Genomic DNA, 18,287 nt, shown 5'->3' with positions numbered 1-18,287 from the left:
CAAAATAGCAACTCTTTTGCAACTTACAGTTTCAAAGAGTTGTCTGTGGTATTAAGAGGTTAAATGACTTATTTAGAGTCTGACAACTAGTATGTGACAGAGGTAGGATTTGAACTCCCTTCCATGATGATGCTTCTCTGGTATAAGTGTTGACTCATTAACTGTAAAACATTTCATAGGCTAAGCATTTCATCATTTTTAATTTACTGAATGAAAATGAATAAGGATTTAAAAAATAGATTTAGGTTTATCCATATTCTGTCTAACTAATACTGTATTCATTGTTGTTTTGTTTTCCTTAGTGTCATTTTTTTTTTGAATTTTATTCTGAGACTGAGCAAGTTTCCCTTGGTTACTCAGCTAAATGTGTTTCTGAATAGGTCATTCACAAACATCATTCTACTTAGGGGCAAACAAAAAACTCAGTTTTTTATAAATATGGCTTTCCTTCTTTCCTTCTTTCCTTCCTTCCTTCTTTCCTTCCTTCCTTCCTTCCTTCCTTCCTTCTTTCCTTCCTTCCTTCCTTCCTTCCTTCCTTCCTTCCTTCCTTCCTTCCTTCCTTCCTTCCTTCCTTCCTTCCTTCCTTCCTTCCTTCCTTCTTTCCTTCCTTCCTTCCTTCCTTCCTTCCTTCCTTCCTTCCTTCCTTCCTTCCTTCCTTCCTTCCTTCCTTCCTTCCTTCCTTCCTTCCTTCCTTCCTTCCTTCCTTCCTTCTTTCTTTCTTTTTCTTCTACTTCTTTTTAGAGATCTCTATAATGGAAATTTCAGAGATACTCATGTTTGTCCCTCTTTCTCAAAGCAATTAGTCATTTAAAACCACTGGGCAGATAAATCAAATGCAAGGTCTTTCATGGTAATTATTTTGCTGCCAGCTTGTTAAGGCAGATTTTAGCCAGTGCAAATGATGGCCCTTTAGCAGTTTTCTTTAAAGGATGGTTGCCTTGGCAGCTAATACACTGTGCATATGCTGTTTCTGAGATAAAGTATAGGCATTCCCTTATCCACTAATCCATATGTCAGAAGGAGGCATTTTGTGTATTCACTGTCTCAGAAAACTCATCTACTCCCATGATTTCATCTCCTACCTGCCTTTGAATGATTCCCAAATTGTCATCTCTCACTCTGACACCTTTACTCAAGACAGCACTTCCCCCAAGCAACCTGAGAGTAGCACTGGTTCATGACTTAAGGGATGCAAGAGTTGAAATAGTACAGATATTTTCAATCCAAAAAAAATGGTGGAAAGTACACCTTTCCACATCTGGAGAAAACAATTATGTTGGAATGATGTTAATATTAAATATTAAATTTAAATACTAAAATTTCATTGTGGGTTAGTAACCTAACTGAAATGACCCACAGGTAACCCACGTACACATGGATGTTGACTCCTCTACCACATTTATATCCCACATGTATCTCTCTGAGTTGTCTTACTCATCACATCTAAAACTACACCTGCAGGTCTGTTTCTCCCTTGCTTAAAGTTGGGCGTGGAGGTGGGGATGGCAAGAAATACAAACAAGAGGGCCCAACTCTCTTCTTTTCAAGGTACTATTGGTATCCTTATCATAAGCCAAAGCACGGCTGTGACTCTGTCACTACTGAACTCTAAATTGTATGCTTCCCATTTATACAAAGCATTCACTCTTACACCATAATTTTTAAAAAATTGTATTTTTTACAGATTACTTATAGATACAATTTTAATATTTGTTTTCTGACATTTTGGAATCCATGTTCTCTCCCCTTCTCTTATCTTTCTCCTCTCCCTAAGATGGCAGGTTATGATAGTTTTTATGTGTTATCATGAAATATATATTTTCACATTTGTTATATTGTTAAAGAAGACACATCTTGCTTACACTAGAGAAAATTCATGAAGGAAATACATTGAAGAATGGTGTATTTCAATCTGCATTCAGACTCCATCTCTTCCTTCTATGGCAATAAGTAATCTTTTTTTTTTGTTTGTTATGAAACTCTTGGAGCTGTCTTGGATTCTGTGAACCTTAAAAATTCTCTGACCCTACTTCATAAGGTTGGGTTAAGACCATTTCCCTATTTAAAACAATGAAGGAACTTAGATCAGGAATGTGAAGACCTCTACTCCACCCCTACTTAAGCATACTTTAGGGGAAGATAAAGTTGTAAACTCTTTGCTGAACAATGAAAAGTACTTAAACCCATACTTATAATAAGGCAAAAAGTTCTTAAGCTGTGCCTATTTTTAGAACTAATACAAAAGGGTGCTAAGTACCTATAAAGGTCAAGCAACTTATGAACTTGCAAAAGGCAAAGAGGTGAGAACTTACTCAGGTGTGAATTACTCAAAAGTTTAGTCTACTCAGGTGTGAATTAAGAATGGTCTGTCCTTTGGAAAACATCTACTGTGATTGGTAGATGTGAGAACTTAGGGGAGGTGACATAGGAGAAAATTCCTTTTAAATAGGAGCTCAGATAAAGCTGGAGGGACATTCACATTCAGTTTCAGATTCAGGATTGAGCTGGTAGAGTCATCTGAGATGAAGCTGAACTGGTGTCTCTAGAATCCTTGCTTGGACAAATCTTGTGGTGAGTGGATAAAGGACTGACTAATCTTTCTCTTAGGCCTTAGGCCTGGGTTGGCCAGGGCTGGCTAGGGCCGGCCTATCCTTTTCTCATTATTTCCTTTTCTCTCTCTTTCTCTCTTTCTTTAATTCCTCATTTGTATGGATTAAAATCTCTATAAAACCCAGTTGACTTGGGTATATTTCATAATTGGGAATATTTCCCTGGTGACCACCTTATATTTGATTTAAAACAAGACACTGTCTTGAAGCCATATTTTCTGCAGTCACAATTTACTCATCTATTCTTTTATCTACTACAATTTAAGTCTTCCACTATTTTAATTATTACAATTCTTGTATTACTGATAAAAGTTACATCATTCCCAGTAATTATTGTACTTTATTGCAATTACTAGGTACACTGTTCTGATTCTGTTTAATTCATTTTCCATCATTTCATAAGTTTTTGTAGGTTTTCTCTTTGATTGTCCTTTCATTATCCATTAACTTGTCATACATAAACTATTTACTAAACAATAAGGAAAAAGCAAAAATAATCATTGAAATTCATACACTGGCCACAGGAAAGCAGCTTATAGAAACCTGGCAGGGAAGAAGACGAGTTGGGGAACACTTTCCTGGAATAACTAATAAAACTGTACTGAAGGTCTTGATATCCTTCTTCACTTCAAGTACAATCATTGTACTTTGGTTCACAATTTTGGTATACAAGGCATGCCTCATGAAGCTTGTTCTCTATTAGCTATTTGCCTTCTGATCTTTACTGTTTTTCTGCTTGGCAAAGGTGTTCCACTTCTACTCATGAATGGATGACAATTAATAAGACAATTTTAATCACAACCACCATTATCAGGACACCGAGCAAAAATATTATGCTATTTCAATAATAAGCTTTTTATTCAAGGTGGAGAATTGCTTAACTCTTTGGACCAGCAAAGAGTTTAGTATTCTGCTTTGTTTAAACAGCTCCAATATTGTTCTTATAGTAAAGAATAGCTCAAAGAAAAACAGATGCAAACTTGGTTTTATCATTCTGGTTTTCCCTCTGAAACCACAAAGGGCAGAAAAAAGTAAGGACTTGGGCACTTTTTCAATCTCAAGCCGAAGATGGTAGTCCAAAGCCTAGATATCTCACCATAGTAATAGTATTCAATTATCTTCCAATGAGCTTTCAGAATTTTAAACTAATCAGTAATAACTTCCAATAAATGAATTTCTGGCAAAGCTGTTGCAGCGTCAGTTCTTTAATCTACAAACCTTTTGTGCTTTTTGTCTCTAGGTTCTCATTATGTTTCCCATTATCTGCCTACTATTGCTCCAGCTTCTTTTTTCTCTCTTACAATGGTATCACATAAATGTTTCTCTCATTCTTCTTATATATTTTAATGCTGCAAATCAGAGTTGCTTGGTGGTCAGTGACTCTCCTTTGCTATATGGAGCAAAATTAAAAATAAATCTATATTTCTGACAAATAAACTCCATAGTCTTTGTTTACTCATTAAAGGGTTTCCAAGCAGAACTTTGCTGTACAATTATGTTAATTATGACTTTCACTAATATAAATGGAAATTAATTTATAGACCACTTTTCCCTACAACCATTTTTACTTCAGCTATTTCTCTATCTTCAAATAAGTACTGTTAGAATTCTCATTTGAGTGACAGTGCTCTGTTTGCCCCTTGGAAGAGGCTTTTCCTCAAACTTCTTTCTCAGAGGCTACATTTCTTCCCAAGAAGAATTTTTTAGCAGTTATCCTGGCACAAATATTCTTTCTTACATCTTTCATCAACCAATATATTCATATGTGAAAGGGTCACTGCCTTACATAAGAAGCAATGAATATGAATAACTTAAAGATACTTTGGAAAATCTATATGAACTGATGTAGAGCACAATAAGCAGAACCTGGAAAACAACATTCACATTTCCTGCAACAATATAAACAGAAGGAATAGTAAAAAGCAATAGCTATATAATTATAGTAGCCAAGATTTATCTCTAAGAAAAGTCAAAAAAAAACATCACTCCTATCATTAAGTGATAAGGGATAACCATTAACCAAGCAATCTTTTAGAATTTTAGATTATCCTCTCCTGCCTCCATACTTTTATATACATTATCATCCATGTGGGGTCACACAACCTCCACAAGCTTTTCTTTATTCACCATTTCTCTTTAGATCCCTAATGATTTTAATTGACCTCATCTATTTAAATCATCACATTCTAGTTGTTGTTATTGTTGTTGTTTTAATTTTTTTTTTAAATTGTTACTTATTTGTTCCAAGGCAGAAGGGTGTTAAGGGCAAGGAAGGGAGGGTTAAGTGAATTACCCTGAGTTACACAGTCAGAAAGTATCTGAGGCCAGATTTGAGTCCAGGACATCTCATTTCTAGGCCTACCTCTCAACCCACTGAGACATCTAGCTTTCCTTCTAGTTTTTATTGACATGTGTCCTTTTTAATATCTTGATTTTTACTATGTTGCATGGTCTTCACTCACAAACCTGGGCCTTCAGAAAAGTTAACCCAGGATAATTATTCTATGTGGGTCAGGACCTAGAAATGCAGCTCACATGTCTCTACCACTTTGTTATACTAGTCAACCAGAAGATATAGTTAAAATTAATCAATAAGTAAAATAAACATTTATTAGTGTTGTTATTATATATTGGGTATTGTGTTAAATTTGGGGGACACCAAAAAAGTAAAAAACATTGTCTCTCTCATTAAGGATCATATGTAAGGATGAGGAAAACAATGTGCAAATAACTATATATGCAAGATTCTTCAGACAGGGAGACCAACTACAATAATTGTTCAAACATGAAGTGATGAGGGGTTGTACCAGGTAGCAGTTGTGTTGTTTAAGAAAAAGAGGATGCATGGAAGGTGAAGGAAAAAACCATAAGATATAGCAAAATATTAGATTTTTGACACACACAAGGACAAACAAGAGAAAGCTGTCTCTATGAAAACATGGGGGCCGCTTTTCCATAGGTTATTCCACTACGAGTGAGGAGAGAAACACCTAAAAAAGCATGTGTGACTGGGAAATATGCATGGAGATTATACCTAAAGAACATGTATGATAAAGACTTGTGTTACTGGAGAAACTAACAACTATAATGGTAAGGATCTGATATTTTCTTCTGTTGGTATCTTCAATGCTTTTCTACTATTCTCTGTTAAACCTTGCTTTTGTTCTCTACTGGAAGTTGTGTCTCTGATACTGCTGTATTTTTTTCTCTGCTGAATATCTCTAGACAGTGATCTACGTTCTAATTCTATCTGTTTCTGATTATAATGAACATTTGCTGGCTCTCTGCTCCCAAAGTCTATTGTATATTAACTAGAAAGTCTCCTCTCTAGCCTGTGAATTTTAGATTTTCTCCACCCTGATTAGTCTTTAAAATCCTAGCAACCAGGAATGATACACCTCGACTTAAGAATTTAGTGTTGAGGATGGCCTATGACAGACATGTGCTAGCAAGTGACAAATAAGAAACATCTGACAGACCCCCTAGGCTGTCCTGAGTCAAGCTTAAGCTACCATTGGTACATGTGAGATGCAGGAAGTGATGTAAAGAAAGGTCTATATATTTTGCATCACTTCCTCTCTCTGGCCTCTCTTGCAGAGATGTGGCTCTCGCTATCATTCTGGCTCCTGGAGACTTTGGTCTCTGTTGGCAGCGTGGGGAGTGCTGGGCTGCTTTTGGTATGCTTGCAGCTCTTGTCAGGGTTTGGCATTTTGCGGCTTGCTGGTGAGGTAATGGAGAAGTTGTTAGCATGCTTGGTGAGTGGTTTAGGCTAATTCATTTTTCCTTTACCTCCTAACATTCTATCCTGTGAGACCCCTCATCTCGGAGGAGACCTCATGACTGGTAGCCATGCTAGAATGAGAAGGCTCCTTGACCAAGGCCTATGAACTCCTGCCTGGCTCAGCCTAGAGTTAGAACAGTTTAAATTATCTTTCCTTTCTCTTCTTCTTAATTTCTTTCCACTATTGTAATTAAGCCACCATAAAAATCCCAAACTGACTTGAGTATTTTATTGGGATTGAGTTAATTCCTGGCAACCACTACTATAATATGTTCAGTCAATAACATCTAATTTTACTGCTTACAGTCCTAAAAGATGACTTCAGGAGTTATAAGCTACCATATCTTCCCAAAGAGTTGACATAAATCATCCAGTGTTCTAGCCCAAGAAGTCTTTTCTGATTTCTTATTTGTAATGTTGGTCCAACATCTGTATCTCTAGACAGCTATATGACTAATGGTAAGGAAATTACTTGCAATTGCAGTTTGCCTAGGACCCCCAAGAACATTTTGGTGACTCTGTCAAAAAAGTTCCTTATAAAAGTTATGTGCAGGCTAGGTGTAGGAAGTGAATCTTGCTCCTAGGTTGTTCATGAATAACAATGCAAATCAAGTTAAAGAAGAAAAACTGTAAGTGAAAATAAGGCCATTGTCTTCTGCCTTTTTGGGTTCACTTTGTTCAATCCTTTAATCATTTATGTTAATCAACCAGAACAAAACACTAACAAAAAAACCCAACAAAACAAAAACAAAAAACAACAAAGCAACAACTTACCTTCTGTCTTAGATTCAATACTTTGTATTGGTTCCAAGGCAGAAGAGCAGTCAGGGCTAAGCTATGGGGTTTAAACGACTTGCCAAGGGTCACACAGGTAAGAAATGTCTTGGGCCAGATTGATCTCATGAATCCCAGTCTCTATGTCTTACTCTCAATTAACTGAGCCACCCAGCTGTCCCCTAAAACACTGACTTTTTAGTATGACTAGGGAAAAACTTAACTAGTTCTTTCCCTTATTTCTTTTCATTCAAATTCCTTTGTATCCATTGTGGTCATTATGTCTGCCATCTGGAAAGTTGGTGCTAACCTACTGGGATCATGAAAGCAAAATTTTACCCAGGTTTGGGAGTGGGCCTTAAACCAGAAGAAAAGTGATCCTATTAAAAAAATAAACTAGATTCTTCTTTCCATACATATCTCTGTCAATTGGTAACAAATTATTATCTTACTCCATAATAATTAAGCATATATTTATACATATGAATAAAATCAATACATAAGTGCATATACATATATGTATGCAAAATATGGCTATATACAAACATGTATATGTATAAATGTGCATCTATATATAAATATTTGATCATTATTGCATAGGCTTCCCATGTTTCTCTGTTTTTAGAAAATAAATGTAGAATGAAGCTAATAGGAAAAGAATGAAATATTTTTCACTCAAGATCATAAAATAAATGATTGTGTAATGAAACTTTTAAAAAATTTTTATTTGTTCATTTTCAAACATTATTACTTGGTCACAAAAATCATATTCTATTCCTCCCTTCCCTCTCCCCGTCATTCCCGTCACCAACCCACGATTCCACTGGGTATTGCATGTGACCTTGATCAGAACCTATTTCCATGTTGTTGATACTTGCACTAGGATGTTCATTTAGGGTCTATATCCCCAATCATATCCCCCATGACCCATGTAATCAAGCAGTTGTTTTTTTCAGTGATTCTACTCCCACAGTTTTTCCTCTGAATGTGGATAGTGTTCTTTCTCATAGATCCCTCCAAGTTGTTCAGGATCACTGCACTACCAATAATGGAGGAGTCCATTACATTCCATCATACCACAGGGTATCAGTCTCTGTAAAATGTTCTCCTGGTTCTGCTTCTCTCACTCTGCATCACTTCCTGGAGGTTATTCCAGTTCACATGGAATTCCCCCACTTTATTATTTCTTTGGGCACAATAGTATTCCATCACCAAAATATACCACAATTTGTTCAGCCATTCCCCAATTGAAGGGCATCCCCTCATTTTCCAATTTTTTTTGCCACCACAAAGAGTGCAGCTATGAATATTCTTGTACATGTATTTTTCCTTATTATCTCTTTGGGGCACAAAACCAGCAGTGCTATGGCTGCATCAAAGGGCAGACAGTCTTCTAATCCCCTTTGGGCATAGTTCCAGATTGCCTTCCAGAATGGGTGGATCAATTCACAACTCCATCAGCAATGCATTAATGTCCCTACTTTGCCACATCCCCTCCAACATTCATTACTTTCCTTTGCTGCCATTTTGACCAATCTGCTAGGTGTGAGGTGGTATCTCAGAGTTGTTTTGATTTGCATCACTCTGATTATGAGAGATTTAGAATACTTTTTCATGTGCTTATTAATAGTTTTGATTTCTTTGACTGAAAAATTGCCTATTCATATCTCTTGCCCATTTATCAATTGGAGAATGGCTTGATTTTTTTGTACAATTGGTTTAGCTCTTTGTAAATCTGAGTAATTAGACTTTGTCAGAGGTTTTTGTTATGAAGATTGTTTCCCAATTTGTTACTTCCCTTCTAATTTTGGTTACATAGGTTTTGTTTGAACAAAAACTTTTTAATTTGATGTAATCAGAATCATTTATTTTACATTTTGTGACTTTTTCTAAATCATGCTTGGTTTTAAAATCTTTCCTTTACCAAATGTCTAATATGTATGCTATTGTGTGTTCACATAATTTACTTAGAGTTTCCTTCTTTATGTTTAAGTCATTCATCCATTCTGAGTTTATCTTGGTGTAGGGTGTGAGATATTGATCCAAACCTAATCTCTTACATACTGTCTTCCAATTTTGCCAACAGTTTTTATCAAATAGTGGATTTTTCTCCCCAAAGCTGGGATATTTGGGCTTGTCATAGACTGTCTTGCTGAGGTCACTTACCCCAAGTCTATTCCACTGATCCTCCTTCCTGTCTCTTAGCCAGTACCACATTGTTTTGATGACCACTGCTTTATAGTATAGCTTGAGATCTGGGACTGCAAGGCCACATTCCTTCGCATTTTTTTTTCATTATTTTCCTGGATAGCTTTGATCTTTTTTTCTTCCAAATGAACTTTCTTATAGTTTTTTCCTAATTCAATAAAAAAGTTTTTTGGCAATTCAATGAGTATGGCACTAAATAAGTAAATAAGTTTGGGTAGGATGGTAATTTTTATTATGTTAGCTTGTCATACCTATGAGCAGTTAATGTTTTTCCAATTGTTTAGATCTAGTTTTAATTGTGAGGAGAGTGTTTTGTGGTTGTGTTCATATATTTCCTGTGTTTGTCTCAGCAGATAGATTCCTAAGTATTTCATATTGTCTAGGGAGATTTTAAATGGAATTTCCATTTCTAATTCTTGCTGATGAGATGTTTTGGAGATATATAAAAATGCTGATGACTATACAAACTATTTGACAGAATAAGCCAAGGAGGGGTTCTACCAAATTCTTTTTACAACATAGACATGGTACTGATCCAAAAGCCAGGCAGGTTAAAAACAGAGAAAGAAAACTATAGGCCAATTTCCCTAATGGGAAAAAACAAATTGAAAGAAGTTGAGAAATGACTGCAAGAAGAGAAAATGAAGGGCACATATGTATATACATTTTTTTCCTTCTTAGGATGTTATCTATGAAAGAATAGATGTAGGATGATAGTTTGAGAAGATGTTGGAGTGGAATGAATGCTTTTTTTGTTTGTTTAACAGCTTTTTTGTCATTTTGTTTTTGTTTTTATTTTTAAATGGAGTTATCTAGGCCAATTGTAGGTTGCAAGGAGGGAGCCAGTGGATAAAGGGAGCTTAGAAATTAAGGAGGCAGAAGATTGAAAGAATAAGTTCCCATAGGAAATGAGAAAGGATGAGATACAGATTGTAAATAAAAAACTGGTTTTAATATACAACCTCTTGATACTTATAATGAGAGAGAGGATGATAAGGAAATAAAATATAGGGTACAGCCAAGATTGTGGATGTGTCAACCACCCAGATAAACTGTTCCAATATTCTCCTCCAAACGACTATAAGATTACTCTTCAAATGAAATTTTGGAGAGCCAGAGCTAAGAAAAAGTTGGGGTATGTCATTTTTTCGCAGAATAAGAAAATTTAAGAGGTAGGCAGGAGAAGACTATTTTACCTGGATATAGCACTGGTAAAGATCTATCTAGAGTCCTCAGTGTATGGTAAGATCAATAGTGACCACAGCAACAACAGTTTTAGTACATTTCAGCAAAGAGATGTGATGGGTCAGACAATTTCTCAGAAAGAAATTACAAGGTTATCTCTACTGACATTTAGTATAGCTGGCACTGATCAGCAACTGCATTGCCCATATACATGCCTGAGTCTTAATTCTAGGGCAGAGAGGAAAACTGGGGTTTGGTCTCAAGGGAGCAGAACCCTAGTCAGAGTACCAAAGCAGATAAAAATTTTAGCTTCTAGGAACTAAATCTGAAAACAGCAGGTCAAAAAAGATTGAAACTGGGGACCCCAGAGAGGCATAGCCCAACTTAAAAATAGAGTTCAAAGTCAAGATATAGGCTAAGAAAATGAGTAAGAAAAAACAACAAAAAACTATTATGGTGGTAGAGGATAACAAGACCAACTGAGAAGAGAACACTGTGAAAACAGCTACAGAACAAGCCTCAAAGAAAAATACTAATTGGACCAAATCTCAATAAAAATTCCTAAAAGAATTAAAGAAGGACAGAAGAGAAGAAGAAAAATTGGGAAAATAAATGAGAGTGATCCAAAAACATTTCTATAAGAGAATGAATGTCTTTGTAAAAGAGGCCCAAAAAACATACTGAAGAAAATAATAGGCTAAAATATAGAATTGATCTATTAATAAAAGAGGCACAAAAATTCATTGAAGAAAAGAACTTCTAAAGAAGCAGAATTGGCTTGGCCAAATGTGAAAAGAATAAAAGCCCAACTAGAATTGGATAAGTGAAAGTTAATGACTCCATGATACGTCAAGAAAAAATAAAACAAAGTCAAAACAATGAAAGATAAACACTATAAAATATGAAATATCTCATTGGAAAGACAACATTAATGGAAACAGATAAGGAGAAATAGTTTAAAATGTTTGGACTACCACAATAGCCATAATAAAAAAGAACATATGTTTTCTATTACAAGAAGTTATCTAGGATAATTGCTCTGATATCTTAGATCTGAAGGGTAAAATAGAAATTGAAATAATACTTTTATAATTTCCTCAAGGAGATAACAGAAAGAAAACTCCCAAGAATGTTATAGCGAAATTTCATAGCTGAATGTCAGGTCAAAGATAAAATACTTCAAGCAGGAAGAAACAATTTAAATTTTTTAGAACCACAGGCAGGATCACATAAGTCTTATGGCTTCCACAATGAAGGAGTAGAAATCTTGGAATATGATATTCCAGAAGGCAAAAGAGCTGGGATTATAACTAAGAATAACCTACCAAGCAAAAACAAGTGTAATAATATAGGCGAGGGGGCATTAGATATTTAATGAAAGAGAAGATTTCAAAGCATTCCTGATGACAAGATCAGAAGTGAACCTAAATTTTGACTTTCAAAAACAAGACTCAAGAGAACCATGTGAAGGTAACATGCAAGAGGAATTAGGAAGGATTCAATAAAAGTAAACTCTTTAGATTTCTGCATGAGCATATAACAAAGTTAACTCAAGAACTTTATAATTATTAGAATAATTAATAGGAGTTTACACAGCCAGAGGGCAATGAATTAATCATGTTGAAATTATCTCTCCCACAAAATATGGAGTAAGAGGGAAATGGAGAAGGTGGAAGGGAAAAGTAAAATGGAAAAAACACATGAATGAGATATGTAAAGAAGAGTTTTTACAGTAGAGAGGAAATGGGATATGGCAGACAATATTTTTTTTTTAACTGGAAAACCTTTTATTGTGGAGAGAGCAGGATAGGTGTACAGGATAGATGATTCCAATTTTGTTTACTAAATCCTAAGCATCAGGGTTTGGAGCAAGTAAGACATAGATCTTCTTACCATCAAACTGGATAGGTATGTTGACCTTTGCTGCTCTGCTATTATATAGATTCTTTACTGCCTCTTTAATCTGATGCTTTGTTTGCCTTGACATCCACAATGAAGATGAGCACATTGTTGTACTAAAACTTCTTCTTAGTGAACTTAGTGGCCAAGGGATACTTAATGATGGCATAGAGATGAATCTTATTTATCTGATGGAAACTTTTCCAGGGGTATTTTGGCCACAATTTAAGTCTTGGTGTCTTGGGACATAAGGTGGGCAGTTTTTGAACTTCACTCTCATTGGAATTCATTCAAAGAAGAAAGACTGGAAAGACTGTATATACACACTCAGTTGTTAACATAAATACAGCCTATCCTATAGGGAAATAGGAAAGAAAGCAATAAGAAAATGGAGGATGATAAAAGGAAGGGAGGACTAAAGGATTCAGTAGTTAGAAAAAAAATAGACTTTTACAAAGGGAAATGATAAAAATAGAAGGAGATGAAGAAACAGATTATGGAATAGAGGGAAATACACGGTTGATAATCATAACTGAATATGAATATCAGGATGATATCAGCATAAAATGGAAATAGGTAGCAGAATGGATTAGATAAAAGAATCCAAAAATGAATGTTTATAAGAGATACTATTGGGACAGAAAGCAACACAGACAGATAAAATAAAGGGATGGCACAAAATATGCATCAATTGATGTTTAAAAAGGCAACCACATTCTAAACATATTGTATCTAAAGGTGAAACCTAAGTAATGGGAAACCCTTCTATCTTGAAGATGAAATGAACATTTTTCAATTAAAAGACATCTTTCATTTCAAAATGTTCAATAGGCCAATACTTAAAAAAAATAATTCTAGTTTGTTAAATTTAGGGCATTGAGAAGTCAAATGCAAAAATATTCCTTGGACTTTTAAAATTTTCATTTGATTATAAACAGAATATTTTCAAATTTTACTTTCAGGATTTTATTTTGTGAAGATTATATGAGAAATGATAGGAAGATTGAATTTAGTGATATTTATTGTGGTTGGCTTCAGTTAATTTATTTGAATCAAAGAACAGTAATGATCAGAGGGAAACATGTAGGTCATGATCTCTTATGTAATAAAGTGGTGCCTTGCATAGCATTCACCTCCACCCTTATACATGAAGTTAAATGAATACCTCCCAGAGTATTCTCTTTTTGGGAAGGTCAAAGTGGAAAAGATTCCCAAATAGAGAGAATTTCAATCAGACGGCCTCTGAGGTTCCTTTAAATTCAAATATATTGATTCTGTAAAGAGTGTCAATGTTTCAGGATGACTTCAGTTCAGTTCATGTGGCATGGTGTTCAAAGCTCACCCTAACCTGGTTTTCCACCACTGTAATATAGTATATCAGAGTCTTTCATAAATAAGGCAGGTATAATTGACACAACATTTAAAATGAGGTCTAGTCAAGATGGCAGTGTAGAGGCAGTGAAATTTCAGACCTCTGAAAAACCTTCCTCACCCATTAAAATCAAAATGCCTCTATGGAACTGAAAATCAAATATAACAACAGGACAGAGCTAAGGAATCCTCCTGCTGGTCTCAACTTAAAAGGTACACCCCACAAAAGCCTGAATTTGAGAACAATCCGGTTTAAGGAGAAGGAAGAAAGAAGGTCCCAGGACCCCTCCCCCACCTATAGTACTGAGCTTCCAGCAGTGCCTGGAATATCTGGGAAGGCAAGGGCACTAGTCTGGAGGGAGTACCTTGTGGGCAAAGCTGTGCCAGGCTCAAGGATTTGAACAGAGGTGGTGAGGAGACAGCTGGAAAAGAAGCTCAGAGAAGGCAGCCCAATCACAGCCAAGACACTTCATATTGACCCTACCTTCCCAAGGTCTGGGCCTCAGGGCACATCTAGCTCTGCAAGAACAAGAACAACTCTGCCCTGACTTAATCTTATCAAGCCTTCAGAGGGCAGGGAAGCTCAAGCTTCAACACCCCTCCCCCACAGACTTCCCTGAGATCCTTGCTGATCAAGCTCCAATAGTGAATGATGCAACCACTACAAAAATCCTTAATAACAATGTAGGAAGCCCAGTTCTTTTACAACTTCTTCTGACAATTGAGGAAGATCTGATATCAGGACTCAACCTGACCACTCAGCAAAGCAGTCCCTTCAGGACAGAAAAGCCCAATCCCATAGATCCAACACAAAAAGAGAGGAGTAACACTACAGGTATCTATAGGAGATAAAGAAAGGGCAAATATGAGCAAACAACAGAAAAAGAAATTGCAATTGACAGCTTCTATCCAGGCAATGAACAAAGAGCAAATGAAACAGAGAAGGATTGAGGAACACCAAAAAAAAAAAATCCCCCCCAAAACACAGAAACTCTAGTGATTTGGCCACAGGTTGTGAAAGAACTCAAAAACCAATTCAAAACACAAATAAGAGAGTCTGAAGACAACTGGGAAAAGAGCTTAAAAAAGGAAGATAAGTCATCTGGAAACAGAAGCACTTGAACTAAAACAAGAAAATAGTGTCATGAAAACCAAAATTAATCAGCTTGAAAATAAGACAAAGGAGATGAAAGTTGAGGCAAAAAAAAAAAGAAATATGACCTCCAAAGAAAATGAGACCAGAAGGAGAAGGTAGACCAAAAAGCCAGGGATGAAATTCAGTCTTGAAAAACAAGAATAAAACAATTAGAAGCAAATGAGTTAAAAAAATAGCAGGAAATCTTAAAACAAGATCAAAAGAATGAAAAAATTGAGGAAAATATGAAACACCTCATTCACAAAACTGAAAATTAAGAAAAAAAGGTCCAGGAGAGATAATCTAAGAATCATTAGTCTGCTGGAAGACCATGACAAAAGAAAAAGCCTGGACATCATCCTACAGGAAAATATCCAAGAAAACAGCCCCAATATTCTAGAGCAAGAGGAAAAAGTGGAGATTGAAAGAATCCAACGATCAGCTCCTGTACTTAATCCTCAACTGACAATACCCAGGAATGTAATAACCAAATTCAAGAACTACCAGACCAAGGGAAAAAAAAATTATTACAAGCTTCTAAGAAGAAGTAATTCAGATACCATGGAACTACTGTTAGGATAACACAGTATCTGGCTGCATCTACACTGAAGGACTGGAAGACATGGAATATGATATTTCAGAAAGCAAGGGAACTAGTTCTACAACCAAGAATCAACTGCCCAGCAAACCGGACTCTATTCTGACAGGGGAAAGTATGTCCATTTAATAAAATAGAAGAATTCCAAGCATTCGTAAAGAAAAGACAAGAACTGAAAAGAAAATTTGAGGCCCAAACACAGATCTCAAGAGAATCATCAAAAGGTAATTAAGAAAGGAGGAAAACACAAAAACAAAACAAAACAAAAAAACCTTTTTTTAAGTGACTCAATAATTTAAAATGATATGTATCTCTACAAGAAAAGAGGATATTGGTTACTCTTAAAATTGTTATCACCTGGGGAGCTAGAAGAATTATACTTAGAGGGAACAATGACAAATTGAATAGGATGAAATTCCAAGAAATAATATGTATATGGGTATATATCTGCATAAATAAATATATATGTATATATATATATATGTATATATATTTACAAAAAGAGGTTAATAATAAGAGAAATGGAAAAATGAAGAAAATGGGATAAATTTATATGTTATAAAGAAGCACGTGGCAGGAGTGGGGGAGAACACCAATACACTGGCAGGGTAAAGAGGTTGGAGTTAGGAAATACTCAATTCTTAAGTGCATTGAAATTGACTCAAAAAGGGAAGAACAATCAATTCCATTGGGGTAAAATATTGATTTGTGACCTATAGAGAAGTAGAAGGGTAACAAATGGACTGGTGGGGAGGGAAGCAATACAAGGGAGAGAGAGGGATGAGGGGGTAGATTAAAAAAACTTTAAATAAAATAAGAAAGGAATAAGAAGGGAGGGGGTAGAAAGAGAAGTAAAATAAGAATAGGAATTAGGAGGATTGATTAAAAACAAAACAGTGGTATAAAAGGAAATAGTGAAAGATGTAAGGGCAGGACTAGGAGTGGAAATCAAAATGCTAGGAATTACACAGCTGATAATCATAACTCTGAATGTGGATGGAATGAACTCACCCATAAAACACAAGGAAATAGCAGAGTGGATTAGAAACCAATATCCTGCCATAAACTGTCTACAATAAACACACATGAGGAAGGTAGACACACATAGGGTAAAAGTAAGACGATGAAACCAAATCTATTGGTCATCAACTGAAAAAAAGAAGGCATTAGTCTCAATCATGATATCTGACAAAGTCAAAGTAAAAATATATCTAGTCAAAACAGTCAAGGAAGGTAATTACATCCTGATATAAGTTAGTATAGACAATGAGAAAATATCAGTACTCAACATGTATGCACCAAATGGCATAGCATCCAAATTTCTAATGGAGAAACTAGTGAAGCTCAAGGATGCAATAGACAGAAAAACTATACTAGTGGGAGAACTGAACCTTTGTCTATCAGAATTAGATGAATCAACCCAAAAAGTAAATAAGAAAGAGGTAAGAGAAGTGAATAAAATCTTAGAATAATTAGTTAGTAGATGTGTGTAGAAAAATAAATAGGGGCAAAAAGGAATACACCTTCTTTCCAGAAGCAGTTGGTACATTCACAAAGACTGACAATGCACTAGGGCATAAAAACATTGCAAACAAGTGAAAAAGAGAAGAAATAATAAATGGAACCTTCTCAGATTACAATGCAATGAAAAAATAATAATTAGTAAGGGTACCTGCAGAGGCAAATAAAAATTAATTGGAAATTAAAGAATGTGATTCTCCAAAATTGGTTAAAGAACAAATCATATAAACAATTAATAATTTCATTGAAGAAAATGACAATGATGAGACAACCTTTCAAAATCTATGGGATGAAGCCAAAACAGTACTCAGGAGTAAACTTATATACTTGACTTCATATATTAACTAATTAGGGAGGGCAGAGGTCATTGAATAAGGCATGCAATTAAAAAAAAATCTAGAAAGTGAACAAATTAAAATCCTCCGATGAGAAGAACTGTGGGAGTAGAAACATAGAAGAAAAACAATTGAATGAATGGTTTGAGGAAGGGATATATCTGGGGATGTAGACTCTAAATGAACATCCTAATGCAAACACCAAAAACATGGAAATAGATTCTGATCAAGGACACAAGTAATACCCAGTGAAATTGTGCATCGGCTATGGGAAGGGTGGGTGGAGGGGAGGGATTAAAATAATGTAATTGTAACTAAGTAATAATGTTCTAAATTGACTAAATAAATTTATTCAAATGAAAAAAAATGAAAAATAAAATCCTCAGATGAAAACTAAATGAGAGACACTAAAATTCAAAGGAAAAAATAATAAAATTGAAAGTCAAAGAACTATTGGTTTAATAAATAAGAGTAGAATCTGGTACTTTGAAAAAAAAACAAATAAAATAAACAAAGTACTGGTCAATCTAATTTAAAAAAGGAAAGAAGAAAACCAAATCAACAGTATCAGAAATGAAAAGGGAGACCTCACCTCTAATGATTAGGAAATTAAGGCAATAATTAAAAAAACATTTAGCCCAATTATATGGCAATAAGTATGCCAATCTAGGTGATATGGATGAATATTTACAAAAATATAAATTGCCTAGATTAACAGAAGAAATAGAATACCTAAACAACCCCATATCAGAAACAGAAATTGAACAAGCCATCAAAGAACTCCCTAAGAAAAAATCGCCAGGACCAGATGAATTCCCAAATTAATTCTATCAAATATTCAAAGAATAATTAATGCCAATATTATACAAAC

Source organism: Monodelphis domestica, chromosome 4 (assembly GCF_027887165.1).
Source record: "Monodelphis domestica isolate mMonDom1 chromosome 4, mMonDom1.pri, whole genome shotgun sequence".
NCBI lineage: Eukaryota > Metazoa > Chordata > Mammalia > Didelphimorphia > Didelphidae > Monodelphis > Monodelphis domestica.
The sequence above is the reverse complement of the archived record's forward strand: the minus strand, read 5'-3'. Positions refer to the sequence as shown.